Source organism: Felis catus, chromosome X (assembly GCF_018350175.1).
Source record: "Felis catus isolate Fca126 chromosome X, F.catus_Fca126_mat1.0, whole genome shotgun sequence".
Classification (NCBI taxonomy): Eukaryota; Metazoa; Chordata; class Mammalia; order Carnivora; family Felidae; genus Felis; species Felis catus.
In genome coordinates, this window is record NC_058386.1 from 6649048 (window position 1) to 6665915 (window position 16868).

At 49.8% G+C, this 16868-nt stretch overlaps 1 protein-coding gene across 4 annotated transcripts in view; it reads left to right on the forward strand.

Annotated features, from left to right (window-relative positions):
* Positions 1-16868, forward strand: part of TBL1X (transducin beta like 1 X-linked) — a 238206-nt gene that overhangs the window by 45180 nt on the left and 176158 nt on the right. For 2 of the 4 annotated variants that reach the window (XM_023249356.2, XM_023249354.2), the window contains exon 2: positions 14532-14609. The exons of the other annotated variants lie outside the window; for them this stretch is intronic. The gene's annotated coding sequence lies outside the window, so the exon portion shown is untranslated. The remainder of the gene's footprint in view (positions 1-14531; positions 14610-16868) is intronic. 4 annotated transcript variants of the gene reach the window in all.

The window sequence follows — 16868 nt, forward strand, 5'->3', positions numbered from 1 at the left end:
ACTCAGTTCAGAATGAAGGAGTGTGTGTGTGTGTGTGTGTGTGTGTGTGTGTGTGTGTGTGTATGAGAGAGAGAGAGAGAACGAGAACACTGTCTCTTTGTCAAACCCAGTGACTCCCCTGCCAGGAGTCCGGCTCCTGAGTTCTAGTGAACTTCATCTACTCATTTTGGGGGCGGGAGGGGGACCGGGGTTCAAAATTAAGCAAACAGCACTAGCGGGATAAATCATGTGTCTGTTAGAGACGCAGTCTCCGTTTTTCCTCTTCTGGGTCTCCATCCTGCCCGAGCCGAGGCAGACAGGCTTCAGAAGGACCCTGAGGATTAAGTTGGGGGAGATGCGGGTGACCCTTGGGGTCTGGTCTTTTCCTTTCGTTGAGGCGGGAACTTAGGGACCTGCCGGTGTCACTGGAGGCACGGCACAGGCTGCGATGGAATTTCGAGGTTCTGAGTCCTGGGCTCGCTTGTCTACACAGGGTGGGCAGCCTTTCTCTGTGGAGGGCCAGAGAGTAGACGTGTTAGCTTCAGATGGCAGGACACTGTCACAGGGCCTCTGTGGACCCATGCCTTGTGCTGAACAGCTCTAGACGTTTTATCACCGAATGAGTGTGGCAGGGTCCCAGGGAAAAGCCCACTTAAGGCCACTGAGGCCACTGGGCTTTGAATTTCCTATAAATTTCCTGTCTCCTGAAAGATTAGCCCTCTTGATTTCCCCCCACCCCCACCCCCACCATTTAAAACAAAGCAAGAAACCATCCTTAGCCTGTGGGCTTCGTGGGACAGGCCATGGGCTGGATTTGGCTGACCTCTGACCCACAGCGTGTGGACCATATAGAATTGGGCTCTTAATAGTTGGCGTGTATCCTGTGTATTTCTCAGAGCGCTCTGTGTTTTCTCGACAGGCGTTGGATTCCCTGACCTTGTCTGAAGGTGATGGATTTGTTTTTACTCATGCTCTGGGAGGAAATGGTTTCATTTCCGTGGAATTCTGTGTTCTCTTAATCCATGGGTCGTTTCATTCATCGACTCCGCGAATACCTGTTGGTGGCTTCGTCTGTGCAGTGCCCGGCGTGGTACGGTGGTAGTAACGTCTGGGCAAACGAGTTGCTTCCTGTCCTTGTGCGGTTGACACACGAGGACGGGTAGGTGCCCGAAGGGGCGGTTCTCTGGTGATGGGGGAGCGGCCTTGCTCCTTGAGAAGGGCCCTCCCACCAGATGGAACCAGAGAAGGTGAGACCTGGAGGTTGGGGGTGGCATCGTGGGCCAGGACTGGGCAAGTCATCCTGGGCGGCGAGCCCTAACTGAGAAAGAGGTGGGGTCCACGCACCCCCACCCCAGCCTTTGTCCGTGATTCAGGGGAGTTGGAGGTTTGCTAGATGTCAGGTGTTTGAAGCATACCCAGTTCAACTCCACCTCTGGAGAAGTGGTCCATTTCCTCAGATACCATCATTTATTTTTAATGTGAGAGAAGGATTATTTAAATTAAAAAAAAATTTTTTTACATTTTTATTTTTAAGAGAGAGAGAGAGAGAGAGAGAGAGAGAGAGAGAGAGAGAGAGTGGGTGCGTGCACAGTGGGGGAGGGGCAGAGAGAGAGGCAGACAGAATCCAAAGCAGGCTGCAGGCTCTGAGCTGTCAGCACAGAGCTCGATGCAGGGCTCAGACTCACAAACTGTGAGACCAAGACCTGAGCCAAAGTCGGACGCCTAACCGACTGAGCCACCCAGGCCCCCCAAGAGAGGGATTATTTAGGAAGAAGGACCACAGACACTTTAGCCTGTATTTAGTCACTGACCCTAAATGTGCATTGAAAAAAAAAATTTGGAGGTGCCTGGGTGGCTCAGTCAGTTGTGACTCTTGATTTTGGCTCAGGTCATGATCTCACAGTTGTGAGTTGGAGTTCCGCATCAGGCTCTGCACTGACAGTGTGGAGCCTGCTTGGGATTCTCTCTCTCCCTCTCTCTCTCTCTGCCCCTCCCCTTCTCATGCTGTCTCTTTCTCAAAATAAATAAACTGCTAAAAATTTTTGGATATTTTGGTTCATTTTTGTCAGGGCTGGCAGACTTTTTTTTTTTTTTTTTTTTAAGTAGACTCCATGCCCATGTGGGGCTTGAACTCATGACCCTGAGATCAGGAGTCACATGCCCCATCACCTGGGCCAGCAGACTTTTGTGTAAAGGTCCAGATTGTGGTCTTTTTGGACCGAATGGTATGTGGACATTGTGTGGCCAGAGGAGCCATGGATATGTATGTAAAGTAAGTTTTCTTTGATTATTTAAGTCATCTTAGTTCAGAATAGTTTGCCAGGAATGTTCCTAGTTGACAGATTAAGATCGGACATGATCTCCTGAGCCGAGATCAAGAGTTGGACGCTTAACAGACTGAGTCACCCAGGTGTCCCAAGGGGGCCATTCTTTAAATTTTTTTAAATGTTTTTATTTATTTTTGAGAGAGACACGGGGCACAAGTCGGGGAGGGGCAGAGAGAGAGGGAGACACAGAATCTAGGCTCTGAGCTGTCAGCACTGAGCCACCCAGGTGCCCATCAAGGGGCCCTTTGTAACCCCCTCCCCCATTGGAACGTGGCTTCAGGGGGCACAGTTCTGGGGTGGCTGGGGGAGGGGGGGGAGAATGCCCAGAAAGGGTGTCTTGGCAGGCCCATTACAGCATCCATTCCCCTGATCAAATATGTTGCCGACCATTCCTTGGGAAATTGGCATGGAAACACGGAGTCAAAAGTTTCCTGATTGTTTTCATCTCTTTGTTTATTTCTTTTGGAAAACTATTTAAAAGCTCAAGTGTGGCTTGCTAAAATTAAATCACAGGGGAAGTGCCTGAAGCGAGATTTGATAGTGCTCTGTGTCTGGGTCAAGTGCTCCTGTGGTCCATTTTGAAAGTCAAGTGTTCCTGGGACGCAGCCACACCCACTGTTGTCTGTGTGGACCTGTATGCTTTGGTCCCTTAGGGCCGAGCCGGGCAGTAGTGGATTGTACGGCCCCACAGAGTCGAAGGTGTTCATTATCTGGCTCATTTGCTGCCTCTGCTCTCGGTGGAAGCCGCAGTCTTCTTAGATCCAAAAGTCAGTCGTTTGCCTGCAATGCTGAGTCTCAGGTTCACTGAAGGAAGGTCCCAGACGCTGTGTCTGATGATGGCAGAGCAGAGCGTGCAGGGGTCCAGCGTGCAGGGCCGCCTGGCGACACAGCCAGAGCCTTGTGGTTTAGATGGCGGCCGCAGGCCACCTGTAGAGGGGCGCCCCTTCTCCCCGATGGAATTGGGAAGTAGCAAACGGGGGGATTTGGGACTCAGGGTGTCAGAAGTTGTAGAGAACCTGCATTCCAGGTTCTTTCCCTCCTCAAAAGCCGGAAGAACGGATACGTGTCTCAACACGACATGTTGAGGAATGACAGCAACCCAGGACGGAACAGAAAACCTCGTGAATGTGGGCAAAGCATGTATGAATTCCTCATTTTTTTGAATTAAAATTTTTTAAATGTTTACTTTTGAGAGAGAAAACAGAACGTGAGTAGGGGAGGGGCAGAGAGAGAGGGCGACACAGAATCCGAAGCGGGCTCCGGGCTCTGAGCTGTCAGCACAGAGCTGGACACGGGGCTCAAACCCACGAACCGTGAGATCACGACCTGAGCCGAAATCAAGAGTCAGATGCTTAACCGACTGAGCCACCCAGGTTCCCCATGGATTCCTCATTTTGGGATTAAAAAGGCGATTTTAAAAACCTCAGGCGAGGGGCACCTGGGTGGCTCAGTCAGTTAAGCATCCCATTCTTGACTTCGGCTCAGGTCATGATCTCACTGTTGGTGGGTTTGAGCCCATGTCGGGCTCCATACTGAGCCTGGAGCCTGCTTAAGATTTTCTTTCTCTCCCTCTCTGTCTGCCCCCTCACTCGTGTGGTCGCCCTTCTCTTTCTCTCTCTCCACCAAGTAAGTAAACAAACAAATGCTGCACCCGAGAAGGATCCTGTGTGTAGTGGGCCTTTTTCAAAGTGAACGTGTGTTTATAAGCCAGACATTATTTTAATGGAGCGCAGCGTTCTTCTGTCCTCTTTCTCCTTTTCTTTTGTTGAAGTAAGTAGCTTCTGGGTCTTCCTGACATCGTGGAGGACACCAAAGCCCAGAAAACTTGTTTTTGTGGTTTTTCTTCTGTGTTCAAGTTTGCCTGCTTGTAGCATATTGGCAAAAATTAAGAGTTTCCTTAAATTTTTGCCAGTGCAATTTAAGAGCAATTAGAGCAAATTCAGTTACTACATTTGAAGTGATTGTCTGGGTAAATTATAGTTTAAAATTTAATTTATACTAAATCCTACACTTTAATGAACAGACCACATCACACGTTTTTATGTTCTTAAATTATCCACGGCTTTAAAGCTATAAAACAAGGCTCTTTTAAAAAAGTACTGTTTCTTTTTTTTTTGTTTTCTTACTCCTTCAAAAGTATTTACATTGCTTTTTCAAAATAAGGTGAGAAAACCCCTTCGGCCTGTCAGCTTTAAAGAATTATACTTGTCGAGGGTGCCTGGGTGGCTCAGTCAGTTAGGCGTCTAGCTTCAGCTCAGGTCATGATCTCGTGGTTTATGGGTTCCAGCCCCGCGTCGGGCTCTGTGCCGACAGCTCACAGCCTGGAGCCTGCTTCGGGTTCTGTGTCTCCCTCGCTCTCTTCCCCTTCCCTGCTCATGCTCTCTCTCTCAAATATAAATAAACATTAAAAAAAAAGAATAATACTTGTCTTTCCATCTCATCGTCATTTATCTGGATTGACTTGAACCCATCAAATCTCAAAATGTACTAAGAGGAAGACATTTCCAGATTTTTTTTTTTCTGCAAAGTACATATATTTTTGAATGACCCGTTTTTAGCTTTTGCTTTAGTCCCCACTCTTTCACTACGTTTCTAGGTGTGTTCAATTAGAGATAGTTCTCCTCTCGGGGCCTCTGGGTGGCTCCCTCAGTTGAGCATCCGACTTCAGCTGAGGTCACGATCTCATGGTTCCTGAGTTCAAGCCCTGCGTCGGGCTCACTGCTGTCAGTGTGGAACCTGCTTCAGATCCTCTGTCTCTCTGCCCCCCTCCCCCACTCATGCATTCACACACACATTCTCTCTCAAAAATGAATAAACAGTGAAAAAAAAAACCTCTCCTCTCAAAGATTGGAGTCTCCCATGTGAGGATCTAAACACTCCCTGTGAAAGCATTTTCTCGGGGCCATTTGGAAAGTGATTGCAGGTCATCAGGTGATCCTGGAGCAGGCACGGGTGTGTGGACGGAAGAACTTGGCCCAATGTGATGGCCAGCTGGATGCAGGAGAGCCACGGGGGGGGGGGGGTGTCAAGAGCCCAATGACGTGGCCAGGTGTCCCTTTTGCCCGGTCTCCCCTACTTTCGGACGTCAGCTCTGTGGATTCCCGTGTCCTGGCTGGCACCCTGCCCTGAGTGTGGATGTGACGTGCCCTTGTCCCAGAGTCTTTGTCTTCCTGCTGGGCCTGGGGCCATGTCACCTGCTGTCCCCAGACATCTCCCCTGAGGTGTCGTAGGGGCTCAGTGCACCCAAGGGGTTACTCTGTTTCCTCCCCTCCTGTCCCCTGTCAGAACTGCCAGGGCCGCAGCCTCTGTTACTAACGTTCACAAGGGCGTGTCAGGAGGTTCACGGTAGAAGCCTTTGGGTCCCGGTGGGGTTCCCGAACTTGACCTTTCTGTTCTGTCTCTGTTCATTTCTCCAGCAAGCCCACCTGTCTCCTACTGGCGGTTTCCACAGAACCTGGTCTCTGCTGCCTCAGAGAAGATACTGCTCCCCGGGTCTCACTTCTCAACCAGGCTGCCTGCCGGGATTTCTTAGGAGTTTTATAGATTTTCTGGTGCTTAATTCCCACCTCCACAGAGGCAGGTTTAATTGGCGTGGAGTGTTGCCTGGCACCTGGGTTCCTCCCAGTTTTAAAAATGATAATGTTTGGGACACCTGGGTGGCTCAGTCTGTTAAGCGTCTGACTTCGGCTCATGTCGTGATCTCACGATTTGTGGGTTCGAGCCCCGTGTGGGGCTCTGTGCTGACGGCTCGGAGCCTGGAGCCTGCTCTGGTTTCTGTGTCTGCCTTTCTCTCTGCCCCTCCCCTGCTTGCGCTTTCTCTCTCTTTCAAAATTAAACGTTAAAAAAAAAAAAAAATTCCGTAAACAGAAATGTTACAGTTGAGAGAAGTATTTTTATGTCAGGAAGATACATCAGGAAGGCAACTTTTGGAACTCTTAGATTCCTTCTGAGTGAAAATCTTCAATGAAAAGATACGCTTCCCTTTTTCAGATGTGGAGAAAATGCAGTTTTCAAGTTCTAACCGCAAAGAGAATCCTTAGATTGCTCTGGAATCCTCCATGGATGTTTCAGCTGCTTAGTTGAGGGGGAACTTAAGGTCAGGACAATTTTTATTTATTTAATTCTTTCTTAAATTTAACTTTTTTTAAAGAGTTTTTTTTTAAAACATTTATTTATTTTTGAAAGAGCACAAATGGGGGAGGGGCAGAGAGAGAGGGAGACACAGAATCCGAAGCAGGCTCCAGGCTCTTGAGTTGTCAGCACAGAGCCTGATGGGGGGCTTGAACCCATGAGCCACGAGATCGTGACCTGAGCCAAAGTTGGACGTCAACCGACTGAGCCACGTAGGTGCCCCAAGGTCAGGACAGTTTTGAAGGAAAAATGCATGGTCTTGAGCACAGAAGACCCAAAGTAAAGACAAGTGGCCGTGTGGTATTTACGTAGTGTTCTGGAAACTTGAGGGTCAGGGATGCTAAATTAGCAGGCTAGAATAACCCGGGAACCAGAAATTCATGCCGGGACACTGGCTCTGCCTCTGGTTTGTCCTACTCGAGCTGCCTTGACAGGAGAAGCGTCCCGCAGACTGTCCCCGGCTACGGATGACTTGACTTCACATCAGTGCCACTTTAGTGCCCATGTGCTCCATGCGGGGGACGTGGAGGGACTCTGTTGATGGGGCCAGCGGGCTGCTGTGGGTGATGGCATGAACTACAAGGCAATGTGCGGAGACCTGAGGGCCCAAATCGGTGTTTTATCAAATTGTGTTTTCCGTTTGGTGATCTCATTGCACTAGAGACAAGCCTGAGAGACGCTGAGGCAGAAATGGCGGGTGACCAGTTTTATTCTGTCTGCCTGCGTTTAGAGTGACTTTTTCACAGCAGAGCCAAAATCAGTTAAGTCATTGTCATGAGTATAAGGAGACATGAGTACAGATTTTGTTTGCTGATGCTCCTGTAATTTAAAATTATTGACTTGAAAAAAATCATTTTTTATTTTTTCAAGTATCAACATACAGTTTTTACTTATTGGCCACATACTATCATCTCGTTCTGTTTACCTGGTGTCTCTGTACAAAATAATATTTTTAAAAAAATTTTTTAATGTGTTTTTCTTAATTTTTTAACATTTTTAAATTTATTTTTGAGACAGAGAGAGACAGACCATGAATGGGGGAGGGGCAGAGAGAGAAGGAGACACAGAATCGGAAGCAGGCTCCAGGCTCTGAGCCATCAGCCCAGAGCCCGACACGGGGCTCGAACTCACAGACCGTGACCTGAGCTGAAGTCGGATGCTTAACCGACTGAGCCACCCAGGCGCCCCTAATGTTTTATTTTTTGAGAGAGAGACAGAACACGAGCAGGGAAGGGGCAGAGAGAGAGGGAGATACAGAACCCGAAGCAGGCTCCAGGCTCCAAGCTGTCAGCACAGAGCCAAAATCAGTTAAGTCATTGTCATGAGTATAAGGAGACATGAGTACAGATTTCGTTTGCTGATGCTCCTGAAATTTAAAATTATTGACTCAAAAAAATCATTTTTTGTTTTTTCAAGTATCAACATACAGTTTTTACTTATTGGCCACATACTATCATCTCGTTCTGTTTACCGGCTGTCTCTGTACAAAATGATATTTAAAAAAATGTTTTTTAATGTTTTATTTTTTGAGGGAGAGACAGAGCATGAGCAGGGAAGGGGCAGAGAGAGGGGGAGACACAGAACCCGAAGCAGACTCCAGGCTCCGAGCCATCAGCACAGAGCCCGATGCGGGGCTTGAACCCATGAACCGTGAGATCATGACCCAAGCCAAAGTCGGATGCTTAACCGACTGAGCCACCCAGACGCCCCCAAGACAATATTTGTTTTGATCCAGGTTACACTGTTGGATGATTTACATACAGTGAGACGCACTCACTCATTCTTGGCTATTCTTGGCTTTTTAAAGAAACCGCTTTATTGAGATGTAAGTCACATACCATACAGTTTATTCATTTGAAGCGTATGACTCAGTGCTTTTTAATGTCTTATTATTATTTGTTTAAACAACACAGCGTTGAGTACTTCCTTTTGTTGCTTAAATAGTTAGGATAACTGGATTCCGTGTCCCCGTTTGACTCCTGCTGCCATCGCCACCGGGGTCACTGGTACGTCCTCAGTAGGACTTGCTGGGACATTTAAAAGCCACTTCCCTTAGACCGCTTACAAGAGGGCCTGGTGCTTGGCTAGCCCTCAGTCATTGTTAACCTACTTTTATGACTCCCTTTTTAAGAGGCAGGACGCAGGAGTTTCTGTGTTTTTGTGGCTTGGTATTTCTGCGGACCTGCCTCGGGAAGGCATCCCACGTGAATCCGTCCCCCTTCTCCTGCCGCAGAAGTTCCAGAAGCCTCGTGGTCTGTGGCGGATCGGGGCCACCAGTCGTGAAAGGGCTTGGCTCTGTGTGCTGTGTGCGTGTGAGCCATGCTGTGTTTGTTACTATTCAGGAGGTGGAGGAACCTTCCGGTCCCCTGTGAGGAAGCAAGGTCAGTCCACACAGATGTGGCTCTGTTCTGTTCCTAGAACGAAGGAAACGGGGTGGAGGGTGTCCACCGCTGCGCTCTTGGGAAAGTGCTCAGAAACATACACGTTTGCGTCTAGATCGTAACTGGAAAGCACGCAAGTCCACTGAGGGCTGGCCCGCCCCCCTGGTGGCAGTACGCTCTTGGGTGTTTAAGCCAGCAGATCTCTCGCACGGGAGCCACACGGACCCAGAAAGATACGATGAGGAGTTCTTACAGGGAGAGATTTCTGGTTTTGTGAAAATAACCGTGCACTCTTTATGCCGTCGTAAGGGGACTTGGCTCTGATTTGTCGAAATTAATAGTAGAGGATTTTGTGTATTACGTGTTTAGATGTGTGTCCGTCTCTCATGTTTAGTGTTCAGCACTTTGTATCGAAGAACTTTGTATTCTTTATAAGCTTTATATTCTGTTTGTTTGGCTGTAAATAGACTTGTCTGTAAAATTCAATATCCAGGAGTGCCTCTGTGCAGTGTCACCATGAAAGAACACGTAGAGAGCGGGGTCTTGGGCATAGGATGATCGTAGCGATGTGCTTGGAGCCACATTGAATACACCAGCAAGAGAGTACTGGTGACAGACATTAGGGAAAGTACAGAAGGAAGTGTGAATGTTTAAGGTCATGTGTCGTGTTCCCTGAACACTTTTTTTTCTTAAAGTTTATCTTCAGAGAGACAGACAGCATGAGTGGGGGAGGGGCAGAGAGAGAGAGAGAGAGAGAGAGAGGGAGAGAGGGAGAGAGGGAGAGAGGGAGAGCGAGAATCCCAAGCAGGCTCTGCCCTGCCAGCACAGAGCCCGATGAGGGACTCAAACTCACAAAGTCGTGAGATCATGACCTGAACCCAAGAGTCAGATGCTCAACTGACTGAGCCACCAGGCATTGCTCCCCCCCCCCCCCCCTCCCCGGCCTGAGCACTTCTGAGTCATTGGCTCCTTACGTTAGAATGGCTTGAAATTAATCAGCCTGAATTCGCCATCATGGGCACTCTTAGTTCGGGTGTCCTGTCACTAAGACAGTTGTGCATTGTGTTTAATAACTGGTGACGTGAGGGCATAAGGTGAGGCATTCTTCTACTCTGTGATGACTCGAGCATGTACCATTTGTTTTTTAAGTTTATTTATTTATTTTGAGAGAGGAGAGAGACGGTTCCAGCCGGGGAGGGGCAGAGAGAGGTGAGAGAGAGAATCCCAAGCAGGCTCTGCACTGCCAGCGCCATGGCTCAAACCCATGAACCGTGAGATCGTGACCTGAGCTAACACCAGAGTTGGGTGCTTAACTGGCTGAGCCCCCCCGGGCAGCCCCTGGTTCTGTTTTTAAGGTACCGTAGAAGCACGTGTTACAGCCGTGATTATGTGGCCATTACCTAAAGCTATCAAATTGTAAGTTTATGGGATGGCTGTTGTTTGGCCGGGCGTCAGAACGGAGCAGTTTAATCGTGGTGTCAGTGCCGTATTGGGAGTGGCCTGTAAAGTTAAATAAGTTCCATTTGCTGTACACAGGTAGTAATTACAAAATAATGTCCATGGAATGCGAGTATAAATGTTGACCCAGCAGCCTCCGTAGCTTAGCTCTAAGATCCAAGCACAGCTAATCCTAATAAGGCGAGGGCCCATCTTCCGAGTGGGACTCCTCCCCACCACTGTGGTGCAGTCAGCCTCATCAGAAAGGGAACGGAATAAGAGAGCGAAATGACGTGGAGGTCAAAGACTCTTAATTGAATCTCGATGATAAAGATGGCACGTTACAGCTATTGGATTGAAGCGGTGACTTTAATTTCTCTTCTGGTGGTGGGACAAGAGCCATTTATCTCCCATGAACAGAAAGTGAAGTTCAAAGTCTGTTCACTAAACACTGGCTCATATTTGGACTCCTAGAATGGTTTTGAGACTCTGAGTTACTGTTCTTTCTTTTTCGGTCTTGAAGCAATTACTGAAAGGTCAGTCCACTAATTCCTTCCAGAGTTACCCGAGACCTTTCGTGTAATCATTTAGAACTTGATTCCAAGTAGCTAATATTTATCCAGTTCTTACTTTGAGCAGGGCACAAACATGGTGGGGGGGGCGGTGGGGAGCTGAAGGAATCTTGGTCCTTACCCTTGAGACATCTAGTATCTTGAGTAATCTATGTACGTTAGCCACAGAAATGTCTTGGCGTCCTTGTTTGGGCATATTGAAGAATTTGGTGTTACAAGTAGATCCATGTCTTCCTGCCTTTCGCTCCCTAGCACTGTGTTGGCACATAGTAGGTGCTTTATAACTACTTGCGGAGTGCATGGAAGGGGGACTTGACCTGACCGTGATCCGTATTGCATCATAAAATGCTTCTGCTGCGTGGAGGGTCATTAATCCCTGATCTTTTGTTGACTGATGCTGTTTATGACGGCGATCACCCAGACACCTCAGAGTTTTGATTCTCTTCGAGGGTGGTTGCTTCGTCTGCTTGGACTGCTGTGACAAAGTACCAGAAACTGGGGGGCTTACGAACAACAGAAGTGAATTTCTAACATTTCTGAAGGCTGGCAGTCCAGCGTAGGCCGATTCGGGGTCTCCGGAGAGCCTGCTTCCTGGTTCACAGACCACCACCCTCTCGTTGTGTCCTCCCGTGGTGGAAGGGGTGAGGGAGCTCTCTGGGGTCTCTTTTGTAAAGGCTGATCCCGTCATGAGGCTTGTACCCTCATTAACTAATCACCTCCCACGAGCATTCCCGAATACCATTACGCTCGGCATTAGGTTTCAACGTATGAATTTAGGGGGGACACAAGCATTCGGGCCACAGCGGTGATGATACAAAAAAAACAAAAACAAAAACAATGAGTTTGACAATGACCTGTCAGGCGCGGTGCTTCCTGAGAGACAGTCCCAGCTGACGCGATACATGACACCGGTTCTCAGATTCCCCAGTCAGCCGTGGGTTTGTGCAAACCTGATGAGGTGGTGGCTAGTGGTGATCAAGGTGAGAGGACGTCTTAAATTTTGCTTGTGAATCTATGGCGTATCAGGAATAACTAGTCGCCGGTGTCCTGGAGATCACGCGGTGTGTGAGGGCAGCTTGGAGCACAGAAAGGTCGCTTTAACTAGAGACGGAGAATTTTGGGAAGGCGGTGGTCAACGAGGGAGGTGGCCTGCATGCTTGGAGCCGTCGTGTGCGGGCCAAGAGCTTTCCCACGTGATGCGTAGGCACGAACGCGGCAGCACAGACAGCACACAGTAGGCTGTTTCGGGTGGTGCGCGGAAATGTTTGAAGGCGAACGGACAGTTGGGATGTGCGTGGGTGAGTTGAGGTCTTGGAGGCCCGCCCTTGGAGGATGGAACCCGTTCAGTGAAAAGAGGGGAGACCGCTAAGCTTCTTTTGTTTTTGTTTTTGGATGGGGCAGACCACATCGGAAATTGTACGGAAGAAAGAATGGTCTGAGAGTAACACGTAGATCAGGGCTGGCACACTGTGAGATCAAGCCCCTGGTGTTTTTGTGTGACACCCACCCTCCGCAAGCTAAGAGTGGTTTTTACATTTTTAAAGAGTTGTGAAAGACAGACAAAGGGCAACACGGGACACAGACTGGTGTGATTTGCAAAGCCTATAATATTCATTATGTGGCCCTTCGCTTGAAGTAGTTTCCTAAGCCCCAGTGGATTGGAAAGGAGAAGACAACCTTACAGAACCCCTTTTCTCCCCACAGTAAGAGGAAGTTGAGCGTGTTGGCAGAATGAGGACCCTTTTGGAATTCTGGGTAAGGAGAGACCAGACATGAAGATGGGGCAGGTGAAGTAGGGCCCGGAACAGGCTGGAGAGAGAGGGTGGGATCGAGGACAGAATGTCCATTAACATTTGGGAAGGTAAAAAGGCTGATTGTTTCTTTGAGGAGAAAAGAATTGGGAAGGAAAATGGGTGTAGAAAATTAGCTAGTGGGTGGGGAAGAGGAAAGTGGAGACTCTTTACAAGGGATCTGCACCAGGCTTGGGGGTCAACCCTTGAGCAGGGTAGAACATTCTAGAATGGGTGCTGTGAAGAATGAAATGCAAAGACCATTAGCATTTGGTTTCTGTGGGGCAAAAATGCCATGTGTTACGTTATGTAGTGATTTATCTTTTATTTATTTATTTTAACTTTTTTTAACGTTTAATTTAATTTTGAGGCAGAGAGACAGAGTGCGAGCAGGGGAGGGGCCGAGAGAGGGGGAGACACAGAATGCAAAGCAGGCTCCGGGCTCTGAGCTGTCCGCGCAGAGCCCGACGTGGGGCTCCAACTCACAAACCATGAGATCATGACCTGAGCTGAAGTAGGAGGCTTAACTGACTGAGCTTCCCAGGTGCCCCCGCTGTGATTTACCTTTTAAAGCGTGGACTCCTCCACCATCCTGTGGTGCGTTCAGCTACTAAGAATGTCTTGCTAATTTTTATTCAGGAGCAGTTGAAGCAAGTGGCTAGCACAAAGAGGAGTGACGTTTGGTAATACTTGCTGGATGAACGAGGGCTAGATAGCAGAATAGTCCAGTTAAAGATAGGGAAGGCACCTTCCAGTTGCACCTCTGGCCCAGTTCGTTCACCAAGGGGAACTCAGCGAACAGCTACCAGACCAATGCCGCCCAGTAGAACTTTCTGCAGGGATAGAAACATTCTGTGCTGTCCAATATGGTGGCCATACAGGTGTGGCCAGTAAACACTTGAAATGGGTGGGCTTGTGGGATGGAACAACTGAATTTTAAATTTTACTTTTTTTATTGTGGTAAAATATATATAACCTAATGTTTACCGTCGGAACCATTTTAAAATGTAGAGTTGAGTGACTTTAAGTACATTCCCACTGTTGTGCGACCATTAGCACCATCCATCTCCAGAACTTTTTCGTCTTCCCCAACTGAAAGTGGTCTGCGTCCTCCCCTCCCGCAGCCCTACAACCTGTGCTGTCTGTCTCTGAATCTGACTCCTGTGGGTACCTCAAAGGAGTGGGATCCTCCGGTGTTTGTCTTTCTGTGACGTGCCTATCTCACTTGGCGTAAGGTCCTCCAGGGTCATTCTGTGTTGCAGCACGTGTCAGAATTTCTTTCCTCGTTAAGGATAAGTGACATTCCATGCGGATGTATGCCGTTTGTCCGTTCATCCATCGATAGACGCTTGGACGGTTTCCACCTTTTGGCCACTCTGAATCGGCCGTGTGAACCTGGGTGTGTACTTACTTCTGGTTGATGGGACTCTGCAAAGGCACGTGGGGGTTTGTGAGGCCTGTCGTGGGAGAAGCGGGTGGCCTGGTGGCACTTTTCGGCCTTGAAGGCTTTGGAAGGAAAAGCCTTCTCTGTGACCGCGGGCAGGCCATGAGGGGGTCAGAGTGCATCTGAGTTCAGGGTCCTTGGCATGGAGGGGACAGGACGCTGACTCCAGGAGTTTGTCCGGTGTTAACGGCTTGGGATATTTGTGCTGTGCTTGATGTCTGGAGGTTCCGTTGATAGTTGAAACATAATGATTTATGGAGCCTGGAAACTAGATGGAATCTGTCTGGTTTCCTGTGTCTCGCTCCCTCAGAGGTCGGCATGGCATTCCTGCTGCTCTCCCAGTTGGGATCATTTCAGCCTGCTTGAGCCTTCTCTTCTTGTGGCAAACGGTTGTGGCTTGAGGCTCCAGTTCTGTCTTATGTATCAGTTTCCGGGATGGCATTTGATTTTGTATTTGTTGTTGTTTGAAGGGTGTGGCGTGTCCGGAGCCCAGAGTGTCTTCGTGATCCGCCAGTGGAGCTGAGGTCTGTGTGATTGGCCCGTAGCAGGTAAAGATGGCGGGGGAAAGTTGCCTGGTGGGGTGCAAGCTGTGTGTGCACCTGCTGCGGAGAAGCAGGGCCCCGGCACCTCCCCTTGGCCCGGGGGGAGGGCCGGGACGGTGGAGAGGATGGATGTCTGTCTGTGCAGAAGCTGCAGGGGAACCCGGTGCTCAGAGGCCAGGAGGCTCGAGGACTGGCAGGTGAGGCTCACGGGGATGAGAGAGTCTGAGAGTCAGATGACCATCTTGATTTCTCTCCCGCGGTATGTCTTTCAGTGGCTGCAGCGAGGACAAGGGTAGGTTGTGTTTGGGGATGAAGAGGAACGTCTGGACACGTGTGTGTTTGCTCACATGCACGGGGACCTCCTTGTGACCTTCACGGCAATATGGCGGATCCGTGAAGGTCACGGGTATAACGGGGATGGCGTTGGTCTGAGAGTGACTGGGGTCAGGGAGGAAGGAGACCCCTCCGTGGCGTAGCCGTGGCATTTATCAGCTTAACCTTGGTTTCCAAATCAGGAGGGGGTGTTGGACAGCATTTACCTTATGAGGCTGGTGTATGAATTCAGTGAGGTGACATAGGTGGAGATTTTGGCGCATGAGCGCTTGGTAAAGGTTAGTTTCTTTTTTTATTTTATTTTTATTTTTTAATTTTTTTTTTGAGGGGGGGGCAGGCAGCAGCACGCAAGCCAGGGAGGGGCAGAGAGGGAGACACAGAATCGGAGGCAGGCTCCAGGCTCTGAGCTGTCAGCACAGAGCCCGATGTGGGGCTCAAACCCACAAGCTGAGATCATTACCTGAGCCGAAGTCAGCTGCTTAACTGACTGAGCCACCTGGGCTACCCGAGGTTAATTTCTTTACTATTTTGTTTTTATGTTTGTTTTTGAGAGCGCAGGCGCGAGTTGGGGAGGGGTAGAGAGGGAGACAGAGAATCCGAAGCCGGCTCTGCGCTGACGTGGGGCTCGAACCTAGGAACTGTGAGATCACGATCTGAGCTGAAGTCGGACGCTCAACTGATGGAGCCACCCAGGCGCCCCAGTTAGCGTCTTTAGACACGTGATGGGCCCCGCTCCCTTTTCTCTTTGTAACTAACTTCTGCTTATCCTTTAAAACTTGGCTCAGGTATCACCTTCCCCGGAAGCCTCCGTCTCCCACCCTCATGGCTCTGCTTCGTCCGTCTCTTGTAATACTCCAAAAGCGGTTTGCTACCGCGCTTCTGTGTTGTTTAGATACCCCGCCCCCCCCCCCCAGCTGTCCTTTGTGTGGTGGCCACAGGGCCGTGTCACATCATGTCATCCGGGCATGCGGCATGTGTTCAGGCAAGTGGGGAAGACCAGGCTGGTGAATCTCCTGTCCCTCCCCTTGTTTCTCCAGATCGTGGGAAGGGCATGGCCCTGTTAATTCCAGTAATCCTTGCAGACCATGGGCTGAGAGGACACAACTGGGCCAACGCAGTGGGCCGAGGAGGGTGCCAGGGGACAGGGTCTGGCTCTGGCTAGGGTCTTAGAAGACATCCCTGGCTGCCAGTGGAACAGAATGTCCACAGGGTTTGTACATGGACCGCAGCTGGTATTTACAGGTCAGGAACTCGGCCCAGGAAGGGTATCCGACGAGAAGTCTTGGGATTTTCCACGCTGTGGACAGAGATCCTGGGAGCCCATCCTCATCGTCACCGTCCGCTGTCTCGGCAGATACTTGCTGAGCGCCTCCTACGTGCCTGGGAGGGGGCGGGGTCTCGAGGGCCTCTCGCACTAGCTGTGTGACCCAGACAAAGAATCAGGCCTGGCCTGCAAGCTACCAGAAATAGTACCCTGGGGGGTAACTGAGTCCTGGGAGTCAGGCGTGCTGGACCCTGGTCGGCACCGTCCGGGGGCACCATCCGCGATCACGGTGGGAGCCGGGCTTCCTGAGGCCCTCGGGCCGTGATGGAATGTGTTCTTTGTGCTGGCCACACCTAGGCGAGCCAGAAAGCCAGGAGGCCGTGGCTCCTTCCTGAGGTCGAAGCCTCTCTGCCGTCCTCTCCTCCTTATAGAACTCACCTCCTCCCCGTGGCGGTTGAACTGGACTCATGCCGAGAAGGTGGGAGCCGCTGAGGCAGGGGACACCAAGGGTGATTTGTGTGCACCTCAGATATGTGCTGATTTAGAAGCTGTCCCATGTTTTAGAAGTTGACAGCAGGCTGAGCTAATCACAAGCAAGTCTCGTGCAAGTGGGGGCTGGGCGGGCTGGTTGTGGCCCATGAGTTTTTACTCGGGATGAAGTCGGGAGA